Raw genomic sequence first — 22704 nt, 5'->3', positions numbered from 1 at the left:
CTGCCTCTTGTCCTATCTCTGGACACCACTGAGAAGAGTCTGGCCCCACCCTCTTGACACCCTCCCTTCAGGTCCTTATGCACATCGATAAGATCCCTCCTCAGCCTTCTCTTCTCCAGGCTGAGCTGGCTCAGCTGTCACAGCCGTTCCTCAGAGGGCAGATGCTCCAGTCCTCTGATCATCTTTGCAGCCCTACGCTGGACTCTCTCCAGTAGCTCCATGTCTCTCTTGTCCTGGGGAGCCCAGGACTGGACACAGCACTCCAAGTGTGGCCCTCCCCAGGGCTGAGTAGAGGGGCAGGATCACCTCCCTCAACCTGCTGGCAACACTCTCCCTAATGCACCCAGGATACCACTGGCCTTCTTGTCTAGAAGGGTACATTGCTGGCTCATGGTCAAGTTGGTATCTGCCAGGACCCTCAAGTCCTTCTCTGTAGAGCTGCTTTTCAGCAGGTCAGCCCCCAGAGCTTCAAAATCTGATTTACCTCTATCTAAATATAGGTAAGATATCTTTCATTTATTATCTGATGACAGTTATTATTTAAATAATTAATTTTAAAAATTATATCAAGTGCTCTGCTGTGGAATTCCCTCAAATTTCCAACCGGTCAGCACAAGTGTCAAGGTGCTGGTGTTTCCCCACATATAGCTAAAGGGTGTTCTCCACTAAGCTGTATATATTTGTTTCAAAACTGATAATGTAGGGCATCTGGTGAAGAAGGCATTTTCTCACAACTAGCACTGGCTAAAGGCTCCACAGCCAACAAGGGCATAGCAAAAAGATATCTTAAAGGCTTCACAGAAAGTTTGTAACAGTAACAAAATGTAAAACAAAAGAAACAAGACATGTACCAAAGCATGTTTACAACTTCATGAATTAACTACCTAAATATATGGCCTAAAAACATATGATATTGTAAGATATATTTGGTTTAAGAAGCTAAAACACAATACTCTGCAACTTAATACTTGTTAGCTTTCTTTTTTTCACTTCTAACACTGATAACACCCATAAGAATTGTGACTAACAAAAATATTCATCAGAACACAAATTCCTTAAAAACTGCAGTATTATTTGAACTCCAGTCTATGTACTTTCATTTTACAACAGGTTATCTGGACCTGTGCATAGGAAGAAAGCAAATATTTTCCAATCACAGAAAATACAGCTGAACAGTTTTTTTTTTTTTTTTTTTTTAACCAAGGTCACAAGTAAAATAGAGAGAGAAGCACTCTGAAGTGATAACAGAATAGGAATAGTCACCTTGTTTAAATAACTGACCAAGTATCTCAAAGGATATGATAACAGGATCACAGAACTGAATGTAAAGTTGCAGGAAAGAAAAGTTTAACGCGTTTTTGCCATGAGCAGGTTTTAGATGCTGAAAATAGTACAATTCAGCATACTTATTCATTACTCAGAAAAAAAGTGGGTAATGACAAATGTTTGTTAGAAAGTTTTAACACAAAGGTCAATCAAATCCAGAGAGTGTTAGTGTAAATAGAAGTTCATGGAAGGTTTTTATATTTCTACCTGCTCAATACGCCATTGGCTATAAACAAAGTTTTTACTAGTGAATTATAACCTTTATAGCCAATAATGCTTTAATATAGGCATGTATAATATCCAGATGCAGTGGGATGCTGAGACCAACTCTTGATTTGCAGTACTGAGCTCAGCAGAAACAGAATGATTCATTTGTTCTTGGAGAAGTGACAATTATATTGAGCAGCATGCATCTGTAAAATTTGTATATCTAGAAAGGGAAATTATTAGGCTGCCACTATGCTTCCTAAATGCTTGAAGCTTTGTGTTCAATGAGAGTCATCCATTTTATCGAGGAAATTAAAATAATTCTTCAAAACATAGAATGCACGAGGAAGGCATTTACAGATCGCACACTTTGAACAAGTTTTTTCTTGTGCTCTTATGTACCATATAAGATAGTATGTCTTAAATGCCAAGTCACAAATAGAGAAACAAAGGCAGTAAATTTTAGGAAGTAAGTTTCATTAAATAGATCTGAGAGAGAGTCACTGTGTAAACAAGTCCACAGCAACTATAAAAGTTATCTTGATATTAAGATTCAAGGCAGCATTTGTTTGTTTTGCAGAATGAAAAATCAATTCAGGTCACCAACTGCAATACCTTTATTGAACAGAATTATCAATATTGTTCCGCCAAACACTATGTCTTAGGTGCAAAGTCCCATATATGGATATCATTTTTACTGATCAGCACTTAAAAATTCCAGAGGTGTCAGTCTAAGTAATGCCCTCTCAACTGCAATGCTGCAATAGTTTAACACTGAAACAGTCTTTGGAAGGCCATAAAAAATAATTTGAATTTGAAATAAGTCTTAAATTTAAAAGTAGCTTCTTAATATGCAAATTATTGATTATTTTTTGATTTTTCTCTGATCTTTCATCTGAGGGGAAAAACTGTCTTCAGTATTAGCATGCATGAACTGTTTGGACTGTATGAACCTTGTGACTGTTAATAACACATCTAAGAATTACAAAAGAAATTAGAAACTATATTGTATATGATAAAATAGTTACAAATTACAAGGATTACTGTCACTTGTGAAATGCTTTTAAGTCTCTGTACGACAGGCAGTAAGCATCAATTTCTTAAGTTCACTACACAGTCAAACAGCTTTCAAAAGCACATTTTGCATCTTGGAAAAATATATAATTTTGTAAATTTTTTAAAAAAGGAAAACACGGGCATTACCATAAAGAGCTTAGGCCAAGAGCATCAAAAGCATTCACACACTTAAGTATCTTTAGAGATCTCACCTCTATAGACTAGCTTCAGATCTGACAATGAAAGAAGTTAACAAAAGAGGACTGAGATTCAGAAGACAAAATGAATAAGTTACTTAGTTCCTTAGTGGAGGTTATGGCAGAAAGCACCAGAACACATAGATGGCTTCATGACCTCTACAAAGAGCTGGCAAATCTAAGTGAAACTTTAATACCTCCAGATGGTCCACAAGCTAACTCTGCTGTCTATCTCAAGACACCAGGCCACTGGTAGGGAAAAAGGCAAGAAATAACATGAAAATAATTTGTGCCTCTGTACCTTGGTGGTGAAACAGCATCATTGCCTCTGTTAGGAGAGGCCAGAGAACAAACCTCCATTGCATGGAATAAAAACCACCAAGATCCCATTTATTCCCAAAGGCTCTTCAGACGTGAAGGGGCCTCTCCAACAGCACCCACTCCAGTAGACAAATCTGTGTAAAACACAAGAGGTTTGGTTTCTTGCCTCAGTGGCAGAAACTGCTGCACAGTCCTCTGGCAAGGCAGCAATCCAAACTGCACAGCAGCAAGGCAAGAGCTGCCTCAGTCATCTCCCACACTAATGGCAAGGTGACACCCAAAGTGCTACCAAAACTACCCGCCGCCCAACCACTGCCCCACACCGCCATATAGTTTCTGTATGGCCCATCTGGAAGGAAACATCAGCACGCTGCTGGGGCAAAGGCAGCTAGACCCACGGATGAATACTTATTTATGAAGTCTGAAGGGTTTTTAGTGTTAGTTCCAAGTGGGACAGAAAAGACAACAGGACATAGAGACACAATATTATTTTAACATGGGACTACATACAACAACTGTTTCTCTCTTAAACAACTGTCTTTGGTGGTACAGAGATAGTGCTAGCTGGACACTTGCTTCATCAAGCACAGAGCAAGGACTGCTAAAATAACAGATCATTAGAAGATAAGCAGAGATGGTAAAGAAAATGTGTATTTTAACCATGCAAGCAGTTTCTATATTTGAGCAATACCACTTTGTTCTACTTTATTTTTCTTTCTTTTTTCTTTTTTTTTTTCTTTTTTTTTTTTTTTTTTGAGTTTTGCAGAAACAGAAGTGTTTGATGTTGCAATGTCTGTGGCCCAAAAATGGGGAAGATAAAGAAATGAGGTCTGTTCATTCTTGAAATTATTTAACCAACTGTCCACTGAATGTCATTTACAAAATCTGTTTTCCCAGACAGTTCTGAATCATGCTCAGCAACACTCTACTTGAACACTAAGTCAGTTTAGAATCCTAAAACGAGAAGTTCTACATTTGAAACATCTAGATTTTCAAACCCATTTCCAAAAATGTGCACCTAGGTAGGGAGTTGTAGAAGAATGACCAATATAAGATACCATCCAGGATGCCTGTCAAACTTATCATTTTATTTCCAATTGATAGATTTACATTTTTTGGTTCAGTTAAACATATCTTCTCTAATTTATTTCCACTTGTAAGCAATATAAAAATGAAGGTCCAAAGGGAAAGAAGAGATTAGACCAGAGAATTCAAAGTATTTTATTTCAAATCTCACATTAGTAAAAGCAAGGCCTCCAACAAGAAAAACTATTGTTGAGAAATATAAAGAAATGAACTAACCAAAAATATTGTAGTAAGTATACTTACAGTTCAGTCAAACAGCACATAAATGTAGCATTGCTAATGACATTTATGTTCCAAATGTACAGAAGTTTTGGTCAAAGATATTTCAAATAATAAACTACTCATACATAAAATATACTAGACTATACAAAGTGCAGTTGCTCTTTAAAAAAAAAGAATGTATGTCATAATAAACTAGTCTGCTTGTCAAACTTGCAAGGAAAAGCTCTACTGCATATAATTTCATGACTGTCTTCTCTGATGGCATTTGAATGCTAAAACACAGGAGACTTCTGTTTAGTTAGTTCACTACAAATATTAGCGATAAAAAACACAAAGACATCCCTGAGTGTTTCCAGTATGCTTTAGTTATGTAATATGTACCTTTAAGCAATTCAGTCCAATACACAAAATCCTGGCATGTTTTTATTGTCCTTGATCCATGAGTCTTACTACTTGGCAACAGTGCTTGCAAAGGCAAAACCTCTCTTTACATCAGCAAACTCAGCACAGTGGTGTCTTACATGTTCCTTGGTTCACATAAAGCTGAAATTTCCACCAAGCTGACCCCAGTCATCTATGGGCACCACAAGTTTTCAAGGAAAATCCTGATCATGTGCACACAGCTGCAGATACCCCTGGAGTACCAGTTCTCTCCTACCAAACCTCTTCTAGTTTCAATACTTGCCTTAGTTACTTTCTATTCTGAAAAGAGACTACATCCAATCCACCCCAAATATGAGCATTTATATAAGATGCTCCATCTCTCATTGCTGAATAGCATTAGATGACCATGCACAGCACAGGCTTGCTCTCGCTGATGCAGTGTCCACTTGTTATTGCCAGTGAGGATGTGCCAGTATTAATTTATAGCTATGAAGTTTCCTGATGACAGACAAAAATCTCAGGTTGCAACTGAGTCAAAGGAATGAGGAGGACTGGAGTGAAACAGCTAAGTTATATCATAAAAATCTGAAGCATTAGTCATGAGCGCATATTAAAAATAGGTATGTTTCCCCTCTCCACCCTAGCAGCATAATGCCAACACAGCAACTCCAACAGCCTGTAGCTACAAAAACTTCACAGATGAAAACCCCTCCATCCACCTAGTGCCACTAGTGACAGCTTAAAGTTACTAGTTAAAGCAGCCTTGCACAACTATGGCTGAACCCTGACAGCTGCCAAAGTCCTGGCTAAGAGTTGTTCTTACAGCAATAATCTGACACTGGAAGTAACCTAGCCCAAAACCTTGGCAAAGGGCTGTGCTGTCACTAGAGCAGTCTGCACATTTACCCTCTTCTGGTTTCAGCTGCAGAGTGTGTTTCCATTTATACAGAGTGGTTTCAGAGACTTCCTGTTCTGAAGCATCCTAAGTAAAATAGTACTTATGCCTTTCCCCCCTCTCCTCCTTTCTCCATCACTACTATGTGGCCGAGCTCTTTCCTTGCATTTCTCACCATGGTCCTTAGTACCCTGCCACAGTACCGAAACCTTCCCACAGAGTCAGAGATCACTTAAAGCACAAGGAATACCAATTAGCTGTATGGTGCACTCCGGTTCAAACACGGCTGGGACAGTCTCTTGTTTTCCAAGCAGGCAAAATGCTCAGTTCCCAGGAGGTGGAAAAGAAAAGAAAAGAAAAGAAAAGAAAAGAAAAGAAAAGAAAAGAAAAGAAAAGAAAAGAAAAGAAAAGAAAAGAAAAGAAAAGAAAAGAAAAGAAAAGAAAAGAAAAGAAAAGAAAAGAAAAGAAAAGAAAAGAAAAGAAAAGAAAAGAAAAGAAAAGAAAAGAAAAGAAAAGAAAAGAAAAGAAAAGAAAAGAAAAGAAAAGAAAAGAAAAGAAAAGAAAAGAAAAGAAAAGAAAAGAAAAGAAAAGAAAAGAAAAGAAAAGAAAAGAAAAGAAAAGAAAAGAAAAGAAAAGAAAAGAAAAGAAAAGAAAAGAAAAGATCTTGTGTCATCTGACAGCAGCCCTCCTTGCTGAGTAAGCAAAGGTGTTACTATTCCTGCCCAGCTGAGAAAGATCAAGTCTGCAAAACAGGCCTTTGCTCTCTGGATTCACAATGCGGATATATGCTGGAAAGATCTCTGGAGTCGTATCAGCATCTGGTTACAGCCTGGGGTGGTGGGGGAGGCAGCAGGGCAGAAAAGGAGCCAGCAGAAGCAGGGAGCTAGAAAACATTTAAATCCCCCAAGGCAATATTCCACATAACCCTAAGAGTTGCCGACTTGTAATGCTGCTGATGCCCAAAGACTTCCAGGAAACAGAACAGATAAAAGTCATAAAGTTTTTTAGCAGAGTCCCTACACTCTCCAGAAATAAATCTGACACATACACACGGCATACCGGCACGTTTTTACCTATTAGATGCTGCTTTTCTACCTATTTGTTAATGTTTATACTCTTTAAACATTTAGATTGTGAAATGCTTCAGGGTAGGTACTTCATCTTTTAAAAGCATTGTACATCTCCACAGCACTGCACAGAATTTAATGTGGTATCTGCTTTGTTCCCTGCTCAAAAAATGGAAATTACCGTCTTGAGCGTTCTATTTTTAAAACAGTATCTTGATTGAGGATGCTTAAAGAAGAAGATTTCTAGCTTATGGAAGAAAAAAAGCCCAGAAAGTGGTTCCTCCGAGTCCAGGAAGTCAAGTCCTCGCAGCAAACTGGCACGTTAAGATAAAGAAACAGCTAACCCAACCACTGAAACTGTTGGAACCGTTTGTACCCAGCCACCTCTGCTGAGAGCGCAGCTCGTCCGCGCTGAAACGGGGCAACCGCTGCTCGCCACGACGCATCAGCGCGAGGAAACACTGGGCAGGATTTTTTTTTTTCTTTCTTTTTTTTTTGGGGGGGGGACGGGGGACGGGAACACTTTTCAGCCCTCCCTCAGGGGCGGCTTGCCGGCTCCCCGGGGAGCGACGCGGGGAGAGGCGCACCCGCGACGACCGCTCCTCACCGCCACCCCCCCCACACACCCCTTCCCGCACGGAATTTTTCCTCCCGACTTTGCGTCCAGGAAAAGAGAAAAACCGGCGGCTGCCGAAGTTGGAGGATGCAGTAGCCATGGCAATGCGGGATTGCATCATGCTCTTGAGTAACTGCACCGCGGACGGACGGTTTCGGCGAAAACCCGTGCGCGGCGCGGCCCGCTCCCGCGGGCGCGCTCCCTCTCGCGCTCCGCGCGCTGCTGCCGCCGCCGGAGGCGCCGCTGCCCGCCGGGCGCGACCCGCCGCCGCCGCGCGCCCCTCCGCGCCCGCCGCCGCCGCACTTGTTGCGCGCCGCGCGGCGCTCCGCGCGCCGCCGCCCGCTGCCCGCGCACGGGCCGGCCGCGCCGCGCCGCGCCCCGCCCGCCGGCTCGGCTCGGCGCGGGGGCCGGGGCTGCCCGCGCCGCGCCGCGCCCCGCCGCGCCGCTCCGCGCGGCCCCGCGGCCCGTACCTGGTGCTGGTGCCGCTGGCGGTGCCGGTGCCGGCGCTGGGGAGGGCGGCGGCGCGGGCAGCCGGCCGGCTCTGTCACGCTGCGGAGGAGCGGCGGCGGGGGCGGGCCGCCGGCTGGGCGGGGAGGGGCGCGCGGCCCGAGCCGGCCGTGGGCTGATTGTGACGTAACAATGGTGCTGGGGGCAAATGAGAAGCGGGCTGGGCAGGGGGGCGCTATGACGTCATGGCCGCCAGGGCCAATCGGGCGCCCGTGGAAGGTTCGGGAGCGGGGCCGCGGTGGGCGCGGGCGTGGGGCGGTGCTGGGGCGTCGGGGCCGCTGCCGGGGCCGGTGGCGGCGCGGAGTCGGAGCGCGCCGCCCCGCCCCGCCCCGCCCCGCCCCGGCGGGACCGTTATCCGCGCGCGCGTCCCGCTGCCCCGGCTGTGCTCGCGCTCGCGGCGTGCCCAGCACCCGGGAAGTGCCTTTCACCGCCGCTGGGGCGGGAGCGCCGCTCCTTCGTAAGTTTGCCCAGTGCTTGATGTTACAAAAGCTTTTCTTTTTCCTTCCTTTTTTTCGCTTTGCCTTACTGCCAAAGTTTCAGCAGTTTGCGCCAGCGGGCTTTATGCAGAGCAACTGCACGCTCTAGGCTGGAGTTCGTGTTAGCGTGCATTTTCCTACTCAGAGGGAATCGTGCCCTGTGTTGTCCAGACCCCAGAAAGGCTAGAGGGGGACGTGACGCCATGTGGGGCTGGGGGTGGTAGGGACCAGCTCTGAGGGGGATGTGACGCCATGTGGGGCTGGGGGTGGTAGGGACCAGCCCTGAGGGGGACGTGATGCCGTGTGGGGCTGGTGGTGGTAGGGACCAGCCCTGAGGGGGACGTGACGCCATGTGGGGCTGGGGGTGGTAGGGACCAGTCCAGAGGGGGATGTGATGCCGTGTGGGGCTGGGGTGGTGGGGACCAACCCTGAGGGGGATGTGATGCCGTGTGGGGCTGGGGGTGATGGAGACCAGCCCTGAGGGGGATGTGATGCCCTGTGGGGCTGGGGGTGGTGGTGGGGGACCAGCTCTGAGAGGGAAGTGTTACCATGTGGGGCTGGGGGTGGTAGGGACCAGCCCTGAGGGGGACATGACACCATGTGGGGCTGGGGGTGGCAGGGGCTGGCGCCAGTGAAATGCAGGTGCGCGTGGAGCCCACCAGTGAAGCACCCTGCTTGGCCTATGTTCAATTCATCGGATAAGCTTCCTGTACCCAATTATATCATCACTTTCAGAAAGAGGGGAAAAATGGGATGTAACCATCCCAGGTTCTTGCCTGTGCCGAGCACTGTTTGCAGAGGTGTGTGTGACACCAGAGAGCCGGAGCCATGCTGTCCTGTCCAGAGCTGCCTGCCCCGGGGACGCGAGGCTGCACTGGGCGTTCGGGGCTGGCTTTGCTGGGCAAAACCGGCTGCTTCCTTCAAAGATAACCAGCGTAGTACTGCAGCTTTTGGTTTGCAGAAATGGTGAGGATTTCATGTCTTGACTGTGTGTGGCCCAGCTGCCATGAAATGCTATGTGTCCTTTAACACAAAGCAGCTCCTACACATCTCCAACTGGGTGCCTGGAATTGGTGGATGTGGGTGACCTTATTCTGTCTCGGTTCCGTGTTTATGAAGTGGAGCAATTACGCTCACTTTACTGGGGATTTTTGATAACATGTTTGTGAAGTGTTAAGTGTGCTGTGGTGATGAGTGCTGTAGGAGAGCCCGTGAGGAAAGTAATCAGTCTGCCTGCAGAAGAGGCTTTGAGCGGCATCCAACGAATAAAGGCACATTGAATAATGAAGATCACACAAAATATTGAATAGCTGTTCATTAAGTGAGTATTTTCCATCCGACGTGATTGAAGCAGGAGGCCCCAGTGGAAAAAAAATAAGTGATCATGAAATTAAAGACTATCATAATGAGACAGGCTTAAATTAATGGTCACAGGTAAATTTGGTTATTCTGTTTCTTATGTTTTGAGTAATGGTCTTTGCAATATAATAACGTTTTTGAATGTAAGCTCTGTGTATAGTAAATGAACCGTATTTTAGCTTGATCATATAATAAAACCTCCTTTTTGTTGTGTGATCTAGATGTATATACTTAGCTGATTCCCATAGTGTCAAATGTCAGGGAAAGGAATCTTAAAGTATCCTCTTTGGCTTCTCTCCAACAGGCAGGACATTTAGCAGAGAAATAAAAATCCCCTATACCTGCTCCAGATACTTCATCACCTCTGTTAGATTTTAACTGCAAAGTAAGGGGCCGCAAGGGAGCCTGAGAGTTAATATAGCCAAAATAAGTAATTTGTTTCCGTCTCTCTTCACATACACTGTCATGATGGAAGATGACTTTTAAGTTTGGATGTATCAACCCTTTGCTAATTGAATGAAACTGTTTTATATAAAGAGCAGCTTTGTTTTACAAAGGAGAGGAGTAGAGCAGCAGTTTGCATGATTTTATTGAAGATCAAATATCTGTGCTCAGTGGAAAGCAATGAACTGTGGAGTTTGCAATTTCTTAGAAAGTTGGAGGAAAAACTTTATTGGAATTTCCTCTGTAGCCTTATAAGACTATACAATTAAAACTGTCAAGATTAACCATGTTAACCCAATGTCCAGTTGCCTTTACATTGTAATACACTGGTCCTATGTTCATGGTCATTTAGCTAAGAATCGTGTTGCAACCCAGCCTAACCTGATGTAAGTTCAGTGTGCAAACACTTCCTAAAGGTGAAGCCGTATTGGAAACACACAACATTATAACAGTTTTGTTTGCCTAGTGTGATCAGAAGTAATCTTCTTTAAACTTTTACAGGAACGTGAAAAAAAAAATACTTATCCAAAGTAAACATCTAGGCTTCGACATGTTGCTTTGTTTAATCTTGTTTGTCCAGATACAAATTTTTTCTGCAACCGTTTGTTTAGCAAATAGAATCTCTCAGCTTTTCCATACTGTATCATTCCAAACACAAACTGTAGTCTCCAAAGTGACCATGGACAAATTCTGAATGAAATAAAAAGTGTTTTTATGGATTGCAGGGTAGATGACAAATGCCAGTTTTCCGATCCATTTGGATTTTTGAAAGTATCCAAAATGAGTCTTTTTTTAAAAAGTAATTACTGATTTTAACAATTTGTTAACTAAGTTACACATTTGAGGTATATTAGTAATTTCAATTAATGCTATAGTCAGAAAATACTCCTCAGAACAAGAACTTTTTCAATGTCACCTGTCAAGTTGGTATAATTTGTATTTTTGGAAGATTCTTAGTTTATGTGCTGATTGGTTTTGTGTGAGTTGAACTGGAATATTACTGTAGTGATACACAGTTGAAGTAATAAGAAATTTGGAAGTAGTGTTTTACTGTAAGGGTTAGATTGCAGGAGTACAGAGAGGGGGATTAGTACGTGCAGGAACGTGTGCCTTTCACTTTATTTTGTGCATATGTTACCTCATCTCAAATTCTTGTGCTAAGAGCCTTATCATAATAATAGGAAGGTACCATTTTTCATTTTAAAGACAAAGATTCCCATTTACCTTTCTCTTTGAAGGAGCAAAACCTTTCAGTGATCTTTGGATGTATAATTTGAGGCTTTGTCACTGTTCTCAGTAAGGCATGAGCATTCACAACTCTCCTTCCCTCTGTGTTTTACACTTCAGAAAAAAATCAAAGCCAGCTCAACTCCCAAGTGAACACACCCTTCTGCAAATGTAAGCCCTTTGCCCAAGCTCAAATTTCAGCTATTTCAGTTGTTTGGGAGGTATTTCTTCTGCTTTGAGGGAAGATAAAGCAATCTTGCAACTAGCAACATCAATGGAATAAGGATCAAATCTGTTTTATTTCTCACTTGAGCTAAAATGTCATGTGCTTATTGAAATGTGACTAGCATTAGGTCTTTTCACACCTGTAAATCTAAATTTAACTTTAAAATGCGCTTTAAATAAAGTTGCTTCCCAATAAGCTAACAGATTTGTTTCTGTGGTTTATTGATGAGTTATGATTGCATGGAGTGTTATTTTCACAGCCAAAATAACTTTCTAAATCTGGAAGATGCTTAAATAATTAAGACTCAATCTAGTAGTTTAAAAATAGAAAATCAGAGCCCCTGCAAATTTAAATGCAAAAAGAGAAGAAGCAGAAGGTAAGGAATGTAGAAGGCAAGGCCAGTAGTGGCTGGGAAGTGAGTATTACCCCATGTGGGAGAAGGATGTCCCGTTGGCTGCTTCCCTAATATCCCAGACGTGACCTGCATCTGCCTGTACAGTGCTCAGTCACAAGGGTAACATGCTATGAGCTGGTGAGGAGCTGGCACCAGCTTCAGTTCACTCTGAGTCAGAGCTTGCTGTCGTCGCTTGGACCTCTTCCATGGATTTCAGTGGGTTTTTAATGAGGCTCTGTATGCTTACAGAGACTGGGTGTTTTCTTTCAGTCAAGTAGCTGTCACTTGAGGAAGGGAGGGACAGTTACCACGGGAGGGAAGGGTGAAGCTGGACACTGGCTTTGCCAGCATGGTGCTAGTATGACAGTCTGTATGAGCCATTTCTTGCCTCACCTGACATCTCTAAAGTACTCATTCTCTTATCAGTCAGAGAATGAGAGCAAGGTCACAGCATGTGAAATCTCATTTCGGAATTACATGGTCAGTGGAACTAAGTAAACAAATAGATTGTGCATAAATATTTAAAGAGTTAAAAACTTGCTGAATAGTTTTGGCACTGAGTGTTTGGCATTTAATGACAGGTACAGGCAGGCCGATGTCGTTCTGGGCTGTGGGTGTCCTGGGTACTGGTGTTTTAACTCTTGTATTTGAGCATGTGCAAGTTTGTCAGGAGAGGAGATGTTGTTCTTAACCTCCCCTCTGAGTGCTGATGAAATTGCTGCAGGAATGTTTGCTCAGGACAGGCTTCAGAGGCCTCATTATCAGAGCAGCATCGATGAGACTGGAGTTCAGAAAAGGGTTAATTAAACATTAGTAGAGATTTAGAGAGAATGCTAAGACAACTTAAAAAAAAAAAAAAAAAAAAAGTTATACTTTATATTTGAGTAACATTTTGCATCCAGAGATCTCAGACTAGTGAATGGATGAATTTTTGCAGCATGTGGGTTGTGGCTATTTTGATCCTACTTTCCAAGAGACAGAAGAGGCAGAATGCTGAGCACAATGCAAAGCCAACTTAGAAGTGACCTAACCTACATAACAGCAGCAGAGATGACAGGACACCTCTGCTGATATGATTGTCCTTACTAAATCAACTTGCCCCTTAAGCATATAGTATGTGATAAGGAAGGGGAACAGGCTGAATAGCTGTTAGTGTTTGAGAATACAGATAGCAAGGGAACAAATGGAACAACTAAAAGTAGAGTTAAGAGCCCATGGACGCTCTAGCATTGAATAGATTAAAGAAGGTGAAGGTTCATGTTATTTGAAATTAACCTGAGTGGATGGAAATATGTGTTCCAGGGGAAAAAAAGACTGAAATGTCTTGTGGGAAATGTCGTGGGAAATGAGCTACTACATCTTTTCTGTCTTCTTTATTTTAAATCAACTAGGAATCTCAGATTTGTCTATTTAGTACCAGTTCATCGTGAATACTCTTAAAATAGGTCTTTGTTTCGATTAGAAACAAATTAATCTAATTTATCTAGAATTAATTGAATAAATTGATTGGAATAAATTACCATTGCTTGCCACTCACATCATCATAACACAACTTCTGTTCTGTGTTGGTTTGTCTTGGCTTCTCTCCCACCAGACTGTGGCAGTTCCCCATGGTCTTTATCAGCAAGATAAATGGGATGTGATTACTGTTCTCTTTAAATGAAACACTGGACTAAGGTATGATGCTTGAAAATTTAGTATCTTTCTCTTCTGAATACGGCATTTTCTTCTCTTGTATGAACCATCAATGCTTCATGCTGTTTGAACAGTTTCGTTTGCCCCCTTTTTTTTGCTCAGTCCTTGTGGAAGAAGCTTCTGACCAAGGTTTTCTTGACAATTTCTTACTTGGTGGGTATCATAAACAAGTTGCTGAGTGAAGTGGCTGTTTTCAGATTACAACACAAAACTGATGTGAACAGACTAATTCTATTTTGAGGCATGGTCACGTTACAAACTAAGTTGTTAACTTTTGAGAATGCTTTTGCTATCTGCTATTGAGATACAAAATTCTCACCAGCTGGATGAAGGCAGATTTTTGTTCTTGACTACATTTCCACTCAAATTTCATGTATTTCACATTAACAACACTGTTATTTCCTGCATTTCCTTTTCCTCTTCTTGCCTTTCCCTGCAGCATGCACTGCTATAGGCAAATGATTGCTTTCTAAGGCTTGGAATCTGCATCAACACACTAAACTCATGTGTATTTTAAAAACCAGGTTTATCCCAGAGGCAGACCAGATGGTGTCTTATGATAGCAAAATATTTTATTTCTAGACAAATAGAATTCAGGTCAAATAATTAGAAAGTTATTGCTGCCATTGCTGCTAGTATAGTTGCTTTTCTCTCTCTTCATCTCAGAGAGAAGATTTCATTAAAATCCACCACTCAGTGCTGCTTATTCTAATTACCTGGGATATGTGCATTTTTATTTGGTGTTGTCAGTTGTTGCTGAGCTTTGATTGCCCTGAGCTGAGAAAATAACAAGCTCTGTAAATTGTACACTAGCCAGTTTGCTCCTATGGCACTGCTGGAGCGCTGTCCTTGGCAGCTGCTGGGGCTGTTGAGAGGCACAGGGGTGAATTAAAAGGCATTTCTGATGGACGAGTAACAAAGGAGCAGGTATTTTCAAAACAGGCTTGAAGATAACAGACAAACAGAAAGTAGTCACTCAACCAAAAGGTACACCTGCTAAGCTAACCAATGGTACACCTTTGTGAGAGGAATGGGTAGTTTCCATGTATCTCTGTGCAACGAGTGCCCCCATACAAGACATGGATTTACTGGAGCAAGTCCAGCAAAGGGTCAGAGAAGTGATGAAGGGATTTGAGCATCTGTCATGCAAGGAGAGGCTGAGAGAGCTGGGGCTGTTCAGCCTAGAGGAGAGAAGGCAATCTGATCAATGCATATAAATATCTGGTAGAGGGAGGGTGTCAAGAGGACAGGGCCAGGCTCTTCTCTGTAGTGCGCAATGACACAGTGAGAGGCCGTGGATACAGACTGAAATACAGGAAATTACACTTGAACACAAAAAGACACTTCTTCACTGTGAGGGTGACTGAGCACTGGAGCAGATTGCCCAGAGATGCTGTGGAGTCTCCATCCTTGGAGAAATTCAAAATCTAACTGGACATGGTGCTGGGCAGCCTAGGTGACCCTGTTTGAGCAGGAGGTTGGACCAGATGGTTTCCAGCGGTCCCTTCCAAAACCCAAGCTATTCTGTGATTCCGTGTTTGGGTTCTCTTTTTCATCAGTATCTAAACGAGAAGTAGCAATCAGAAATGTCCAACATACAAGCCTATGCTCAAATTGTACCTAAAACTAACTCTGGCGCAAATCTGGCTTTCTGTAAGGCACAACGCACCTTAGCCCACAATGAGTTTTTTGTTCGGTTGTTGCACTGTGCAAGGAAGGGAGCAGGATTCAAAGGACCTCCCAGCCCAGGCTGGATCTCTCCCTGAGACTCCTCTCTCTCACTGTCCATGCTACATCTGCAGAAAGTCCTGGGAGTCTGGCCCTGCTCCGTTCTTCCCTGCCTCCTCCTGCGTTTTCCCTTTGTGACTGGTGCACATCCGCAATTAAGATTTGCAGCTCTTCAAGGGATAATGTGTATTGTCACTTGAACTAGGAAGCAGCATTTGCTGCAGGAGGGTGATAAGAGCTAATGGTAATCACAAGAGAGTGAATTAGAATTGAGATCTAAGTATGAACTGCGTTATTTTGCATTAGTAATTGGATGCCTGCTCACTGATTGCACTTTTTGTGGTGCCTTTTTGTGCCTTAATGTGTGGATTATGACATCTAATCCTCAAAAAAGTCCATTCTTCCAAATGACATCTTAAACCTGTCATTATGTGCTGCAGTCTGTCACCAATTTTCTGCTTTATCCTTTTTTATTACTGTGTCAACTCAAAACTAGTGAGAGTGGGATTCAGATCTGTTTTGTTACGCAATATAATGGAGTTGGTAGGAGTACCAGCTATATTTCCGTTATTCCGAGTATTAGATGCTCTGGTGTAGAGGAGCAATTAATGGCAGCATTCATTTTGGAAAAAAAAAAAAGAATATGTGTATAATTTATTTTTATTAAGTTTCCTTACAGATGGCAGTAGGCTAATGTAGCCCTTTATAAGAAGTAAAGGAATGCAAGAGTGGTAAGAAGTTTGGTACAGATTTTAGTACACTTACTTTATACCTCACCTATTTCACCCCAAGCCTTAAGGAATGCTGTTTTCCCTGATTTGGATTAGACAATATGCTAAAGCTTTCCAAACATTCACTATGTAGTTCCTAGATATTTAATCAAGGTATTTGGTAGTTTGGACATTTATTTTACAGCAACTGTTGGCAGTCAGTTGTAGTTCTCAGAGCACTGTGCACCCATTTAACCTCAAGTGAAAAACACTAGTGGTTATGCCTCTGGGAAAGGGAGAGATCCCTCTTCATAAGCTGTGTTCTCTGCCCATTTATCTTTAATCACAGCCAGCGTAAACTATTTGAGATAATCCTACTGTTGAGAGAAACGTGGTCTCACTGCTTAGAGCAAAGAGTAAATCATGCCATCTTAATCAAAAGAGGGGAAAGTATTTTTGTAAGTATTCTGATTTATCTAAAAACATGTACATAAAGCTGAATGTTTGCCCTTCCTTGTTGGAATTTTTCAAGTATTAAATCCATTCAGGTTGCTTTGTTGTTAAACTTTGTGGTACAAACTCTTATCTGAATAATCAATATAGTTTTTAAGTCATTATTGCAGTCATATTTTTGAGGGGGCTATTTGCCTGCAGAGCACTCAGCTACAGCTATAGCTCAGTTCTTTCCTCGGTCTTAAGTGTTTACAGAAGATGTTTTCTGCCTGTGAGAAAACCATTATATCTGAGCATTTGTTCTGGCTTAAAACTACTGCATGCAATTTTTATACTCTGTTTTATTCTGGGATCACTGTGCAGACCGCCCCAAAGCCTCCTTTCCTGGCTGCAATATGATAAAACCTCAGTCCACAAAACTGAGCCCTCCCCTGCATGTCATCTTCTCAGGAGATCGGTTCACTCCAAACCCAATGTGCTGTCTCCTTTGCATGCTCAGCCTGCTTACTGAGGTGACAGTAACCCTTTCTACCGGCATAAGTTGTTCAGATATCCATTATCACCTCTAAGCATCGTTTCAGCTCTTCATATGAGAAGACAGAACTTGCCTCAACCTTGCAGTCTCTGCATACCTTGTCAGGACCTCCACTCACGAGGTCTGGGAAGAAGGAAAGTGCGAATATATTTTACAGATTACTGCAAAAAGTGCCAAGTTTAAACTTGTACATTCTAAATAACCAGTGGTTTAGGGTTCTTCAGTGACTTACTGATTGTCTTGGGCTTCAGGGGACTCTGAAAATGTGCAGCTGAAAACTGAACCACCCAAAGTATTGGCTGATGATGATTTTTCCAGCCCCACTGCTGGCATCAGCAGAACTGTGATAAGACCCTAGGTGGCTTCCTGCGACTGACCAGTAAGTACCTACAATGGAAGAAGGTGGAGGAGGTGAACAAGAGCCATGTGCTTATGAAGCTCAGGGACAACTGTAGGGTATGACTGAGCAGAGCTGTGGTGCAGAAAGCTGACTTCATCTCAACACAAAGTGGACCCAAGGGTGGCCTTTGTTTCAAACAAACAGCTGTACCAGTTGAGTGGATCAGCTGACTGCATCACAGATGAGTGGATCAGCTTGTGGTGCAAATGTTTCTCCCTGAGTTCATCAAAAGGGTGTGAACATCTCCCCGAGTTAGCCAGACCAGCATGGGGGAAGCGTATTCATGGCTCAGTCCAACACCAAGTATAAAAACAGAAAAACTAACAATAATTTCAAAGAGAGCAATGGGCTTGAGCAGGTTTCAACCCATGTATTCCTTCCTGGTGACTGGGGACACACAGTGTTGTGATGGTGAGCATATTATAGATACTGGTGATGGGGATCACATTCATATTGTGATTGAACTGTATATTGCAACTGCTATATTTTGCAAAACATAATTTACATTCATATTATGATTTTAGTATATCTAGTATATATTAATTATGCAAAAGGTAATTTGATTTTCCTTGAGAAGGAAGGGTGGTTTGCTTTTTATTTACCTAAGAATGAGTACTATGTTTTTTGCAAGTGTGAAAAACAATGACTAAAGGTAGACATCTAAATAAATAACAGTGGATATGTATGTCTTCTCCTTTACTCTTTGCCTGTTTTGACCATTTAGGAAAGTTATCTCCTAGAACAAAGGCTATTTTCACCGGGGGAAATCATCTTGTACACTTGTAAAAATAAATTATGCTAAAAACAATACCCTACTCAGTCTCACTAATTTTTTCCTGGATTCATTGCCACTTTTGGCTGTCTTTCAACCAAAGAAATACCAATACCAACCAACAGTAACAACTTGCTACATACTACTTCACCATGAAAGCAGTGTTTTAGTATATTTATTTCATACTGCCCAAGTGATGTTTCTCTGAAGACTCTCTAGTCTTTTTGTGAACATGTACATTTGAGTTTACAATCTGGTCTTCTAGTTCTCTGGCTTTTTTCATTAAGACTTACAGTTTTATTCTGATGGCAACTAATATTTCTCCTGTGCTGCTGGTACAGAATTTGACCTGTAATCTTAATTTCAACTTCCTGATCATGTATTTTGTTACATTTATAAAATTTCCAAGCACTAGCCTGTTAGAACCCATCCATTTTTCTGCTATAGCCCCCTTAAAAGAGGGCACTACAATCTTGGTTTCCATTCCTTTGACACAAATATAAAATTTACTATTTAAACAGGCTAATTATCAATAAGATACTTGTGTTTACAGTTTTTTAAAAGTTTATGGGAGATAGGTGAGTGACCTGCTTACACTATTATGAGAAACTACAGACTAGCTTATCAAATCAGTATCCTTCCTGCCTAATTACAGTGTGCCAGTTATGTGATGTAGCCTGTGCCAACTGCTTCCCAGGGTGGAAGGTCAGTAGATCTACATGTTTGGGTAGTCATTTTTTTGAGAATATCAGAAATATAAAAAACAGTCCTTATTTTTTGTCTATCCTTATTTTTCTTGTATAACTATTTTTAAAGTGACTCAAGTTCCTCTTTTGGTATCCTGTTATGGTTTTGTCTCTTGCACATCAGGTTAATCTGTTCAGTGATTTCTGTGATAACAGGTTCTGATTTTAACATTTACACTGAACTTGGTCTCTTTTTCTGATTTGTCTATACGAATGCCTAATAGCTGTATTGCTAATAATTGTTAACTTTATATATCAAGATTTTATCTCTTTCTTTTTGGAGAAATACTGTTTTCTATGACTTTCTTGTAATCATCTTTTTTTCTAATTCAAGAAGAAGAGATTTAATATGATTGGGCTAGTATCTGTGTTTATTTTATTATTTGAGTAATATTATTTAATAATATAATTTTTTTAAAATTGAAAGCTATAGCAGCATATATCTCACCTCAGATTATTATTCTTTTTGAAACAGAAATCAAAAATGATTTTCTGTGCTTTGAAAAGTTGATTGAAGAAACCAAAATATATTGAAATTGCCATTTTTAAAATTTTGCAGTAATACAAGGCAAAGGACTTGTATTTAGTGAAATTAACTCCTGTAATGTGACAAAAATAAAGACTCACAGGAATTTATTTCTCTAATGTATAAGAATCTTTATTAAAAGAAGGACGATATTAAGTATCTTCAGGTTTGTTTCATTCTTGGTCAGTGATCTCAGACTTCTTGAACTGCCAACCCTCATTGGCCGTGTAAAGGTCATTCCTTAAGGCACCCGTGTCATCACACATTTCTTCATACAACCATGGTAAGGGCAAATATTTCTGAACAGTCACTGTGGCTTGTTCACTGTGGCCTCCAGGCTCAGTGTGGGAACTGCTGCTCTCAGATGTCCCCTACACTTTTTCATCTGCGGGAGGGCTTCTTCATGGGAGAAGGAGACAGCTGGAACTCAGAAATGTCAAGTTATTGCATTTTAATGAGTTACCAGGGATCATTTCAGCCAAGGAAATAAACTGTTTATGCTCTTACTTCCTGTTGGAAACGAGAAATAAGTATGTTAGTATAAGTCTCCTTCAGAGCTAGATAGAGCTAGGGCACTTTTCTTTTGTGGACTGAGAGCTTGTAGTTAATGCTTATGTACTTGAGCTTGTTTGATTGCTGTGACTTATGTAGGTGTTGGAGCCCTTACATATATTTCAGTGAGAGCTAAATAAACTCTGTCTATATGGGTGGCACTTGTATTTGCTAACAGCTGTCCTTCTAGGCATGTATATGAGAGTGCATCTGTATTCATAATTATAGTATCGCTACCACCAGGCTATAATTAGACAAGGTAAAAATTGTCTGAGCTCCTACTTATTGCTGAAATGTTCTAAATTCCAGATACAGTTGTTGCTCAGCAAAAACCTTTGAAGCTTTGGCTCCAGCACAGGCAGTAGCCTCACACCCTCCTCACCTTTCACTTGAATGGAGCTTTTTGTATAGACTTAACACGCGTGGATGATCTTCATAAGCAGCATTTGTTAGGTTTTTTTATTATATACCAGGAGAAACATTAGAGCTTCAATGGAGTGTACTTTTTAAATAATTCCTTTAATTCCTTTAATTTAATAATTCTCTAAGACCTTGGCAGGCTTTAAGTGACAGGATTTTACCCCTTTGGTTTGAATGGATTTCTCTATTTCATGTGCTTCCTGTAGCCAGCTCGTTATTGCAGTTTCCCACACATGGTTACTGAGTGTGTTTATTTTCTGTGTCGAAGGCTGGGGAGAGCATTCTCTGAAGCTGGGAAAGAGTAATGAGCTCATCCCTTTGCTCTGTGTGAGGAGCCTGGGCTCCTGATCCTTTACCTTTTACACATAGCAGGTGCGCGTTCAGCACAGCATGAACAAGAGGTTCTAGCTTTGAACTGCTGCCAAATTCAATAAACTGTCAGCTTTGATGTATCTTGGTTTCTTCAACCTACTTTTGTAAGTAAAAAAGCATCACCAAGACGTATTTGCTTTTTGCTATAACCGCTCCCTCCTCCTCATATCACTTTGACAAGGTAGTTGCCTTGTTACATCGCTTGTATGGATCATTGATCGTGTCTCTTTTTATAAACATCATATTTTTGATCCAACTCTATAGTGAGAACACTGACCTTAAAGAAAAGCTCAGAGTTGAGACTTCTGGCCCAGTTCTCACGAGTGTAGTAGCTTGAATTCATCATCAAAGGCTCTCATTAGAAATCCCCACTCTTCAAAAAGTTTCTTTCTTGTTTTTTATCTCTTGGCAGGTTTTCTGCTTCCACCCACATAGTAAAGGCTTGTCTAATAATGGCAACAGCACGAAGTCCATTAAGGAGGTCAGAATTACAGACTAACTGAGCATAACTTGCATATTTGATAATGTAAGGTTGTCTTCTTCAAAGGAAATTAGGAAACAGGTGAGTATTTTAGTGAATAATGGTATGGCCGATTTCTGACGTTTAAACCCAGCCAGTGTTGTGTGTTGGCACAAGGCGTGCTTGAGCAGTAAGGAAGGGTTGATGTTACGCATTTCTTCCTCCATCGTGTTTGTGCTGGGCTTGGTGCAGTGAGGTCCTGCTCCACCTCTAGGGAGCTCCTGTGGGACGTGACCCATGAGCAGGATCGTTAGCTGCCCCTGCTGCTTCGGGCAGGCAGCTTTGTTAGGCATAGATAGTGCATTTATTTCAAGACAGGGTGTATGACTTTCCCCTGCCCTGTCCCCCGCCCTGATCTCTCCCTGCCTGAGTCAAAAGCTGCAGCCATTTGATTCCATCTGCGCTGATCGCTCTGACAAGGAAGCTTAACGTTCCCAGAATGGGAGCTTTAAAGGATATCTGTCCCCAGAGATGACAGGATGGGCCACACAGATGCTGAAAGCCTTTGAACTCTGGTGTGTGTATATTAGCGCTGCACGCTCTTTCCTGTGTTTAATGCGTACGTTAATCATTGTTTCTTACTATACCATAATACTCTGTAAAATGTAGTGTGGATTTTGTCATGAATTAGTAGGCGAAGTATATGCTCCCCAAATGAATGGCATGCATAATTCATGTACATTCAACTTCGTGAAATATGCTTCCTTAGTTAAATGTTGCAGCACAACATTGCGTACCTAATAATGAACATACAACAACCTGCCAGGTAGCCCACAATACATTCATCTGTTGTAGAGATCTAATTTGGTCTTAAACAATGTATAAAAGCTTCTAGGTAAACTAAGTTTAGCTATTTAAAGTCGACTTTCGCTTGTTGTGCAGTATGCATACAGTTTTCATCCCTTTTGAATCCCAGAATACATCATGCAGGCCGAGTAACATCCCTTCCCCTCAAAACTATCATCAACTTAAATAGACATCCTGATACTTAAAGGCTGTGGAAGGGCTATAGTAAGTGATAGTAGGTTTATGTCTGTGGTGTGACTCCCTGCAACGTCTTGGCCTATCTGTTCTCTCCGCTCCTCTGTTTCACTTCCCATCAGGGCCTTTTTCTGCATGAAGATGGGCTCTGCATTGGAGACGCTTGTAGATGACGCTCATCCCCCAACAGCAGTACCTGTTACACCTCTTCTCTAGCTATGGTGCCACAATCAGCTTAGTCCAGCCTATGTCCATAGTGCTGTCAATGGCACCTCCTGCATGTC

At 41.9% G+C, this 22704-nt stretch overlaps 1 protein-coding gene and 1 long non-coding RNA gene across 5 annotated transcripts in view; one reads left to right on the top strand and one right to left on the bottom strand.

Moving 5' to 3' along the window:
• ELOVL5 (ELOVL fatty acid elongase 5) overlaps window positions 1–7944 on the bottom strand; it is a 41752-nt gene extending 33808 nt beyond the window's left edge. Inside the window, exon 1 of one of the 2 annotated variants that reach the window (XM_062572928.1) lies at window positions 7848–7944. The gene's annotated coding sequence lies outside the window, so the exon portion shown is untranslated. The remainder of the gene's footprint in view (window positions 1–7847) is intronic. The other variant, XM_062572927.1, reaches the window with a different exon arrangement.
• A 344-nt stretch (window positions 7945–8288) lies between these two features.
• Window positions 8289–18339, top strand: LOC134137940 (uncharacterized). Of its 3 annotated transcripts, none has more exons than XR_009957779.1 (4): window positions 8289–8341; window positions 13605–13687; window positions 13808–13858; window positions 17383–18339. It is a non-coding gene; the product is annotated as an uncharacterized LOC134137940 (long non-coding RNA). The 3 variants fall into 3 exon arrangements; XR_009957777.1 differs by having other exon boundaries at window positions 16960–18339; XR_009957778.1 differs by lacking the exon at window positions 13808–13858.
• Window positions 18340–22704: the final 4365 nt, after the last annotated feature.

The sequence above is a fragment of the Rhea pennata genome, chromosome 3 (assembly GCF_028389875.1).
Source record: "Rhea pennata isolate bPtePen1 chromosome 3, bPtePen1.pri, whole genome shotgun sequence".
NCBI classification, from domain to species: domain Eukaryota; kingdom Metazoa; phylum Chordata; class Aves; order Rheiformes; family Rheidae; genus Rhea; species Rhea pennata.
Note: the sequence above shows the minus strand (reverse complement) of the source record. Positions and strands in the feature narration are given on the sequence as shown.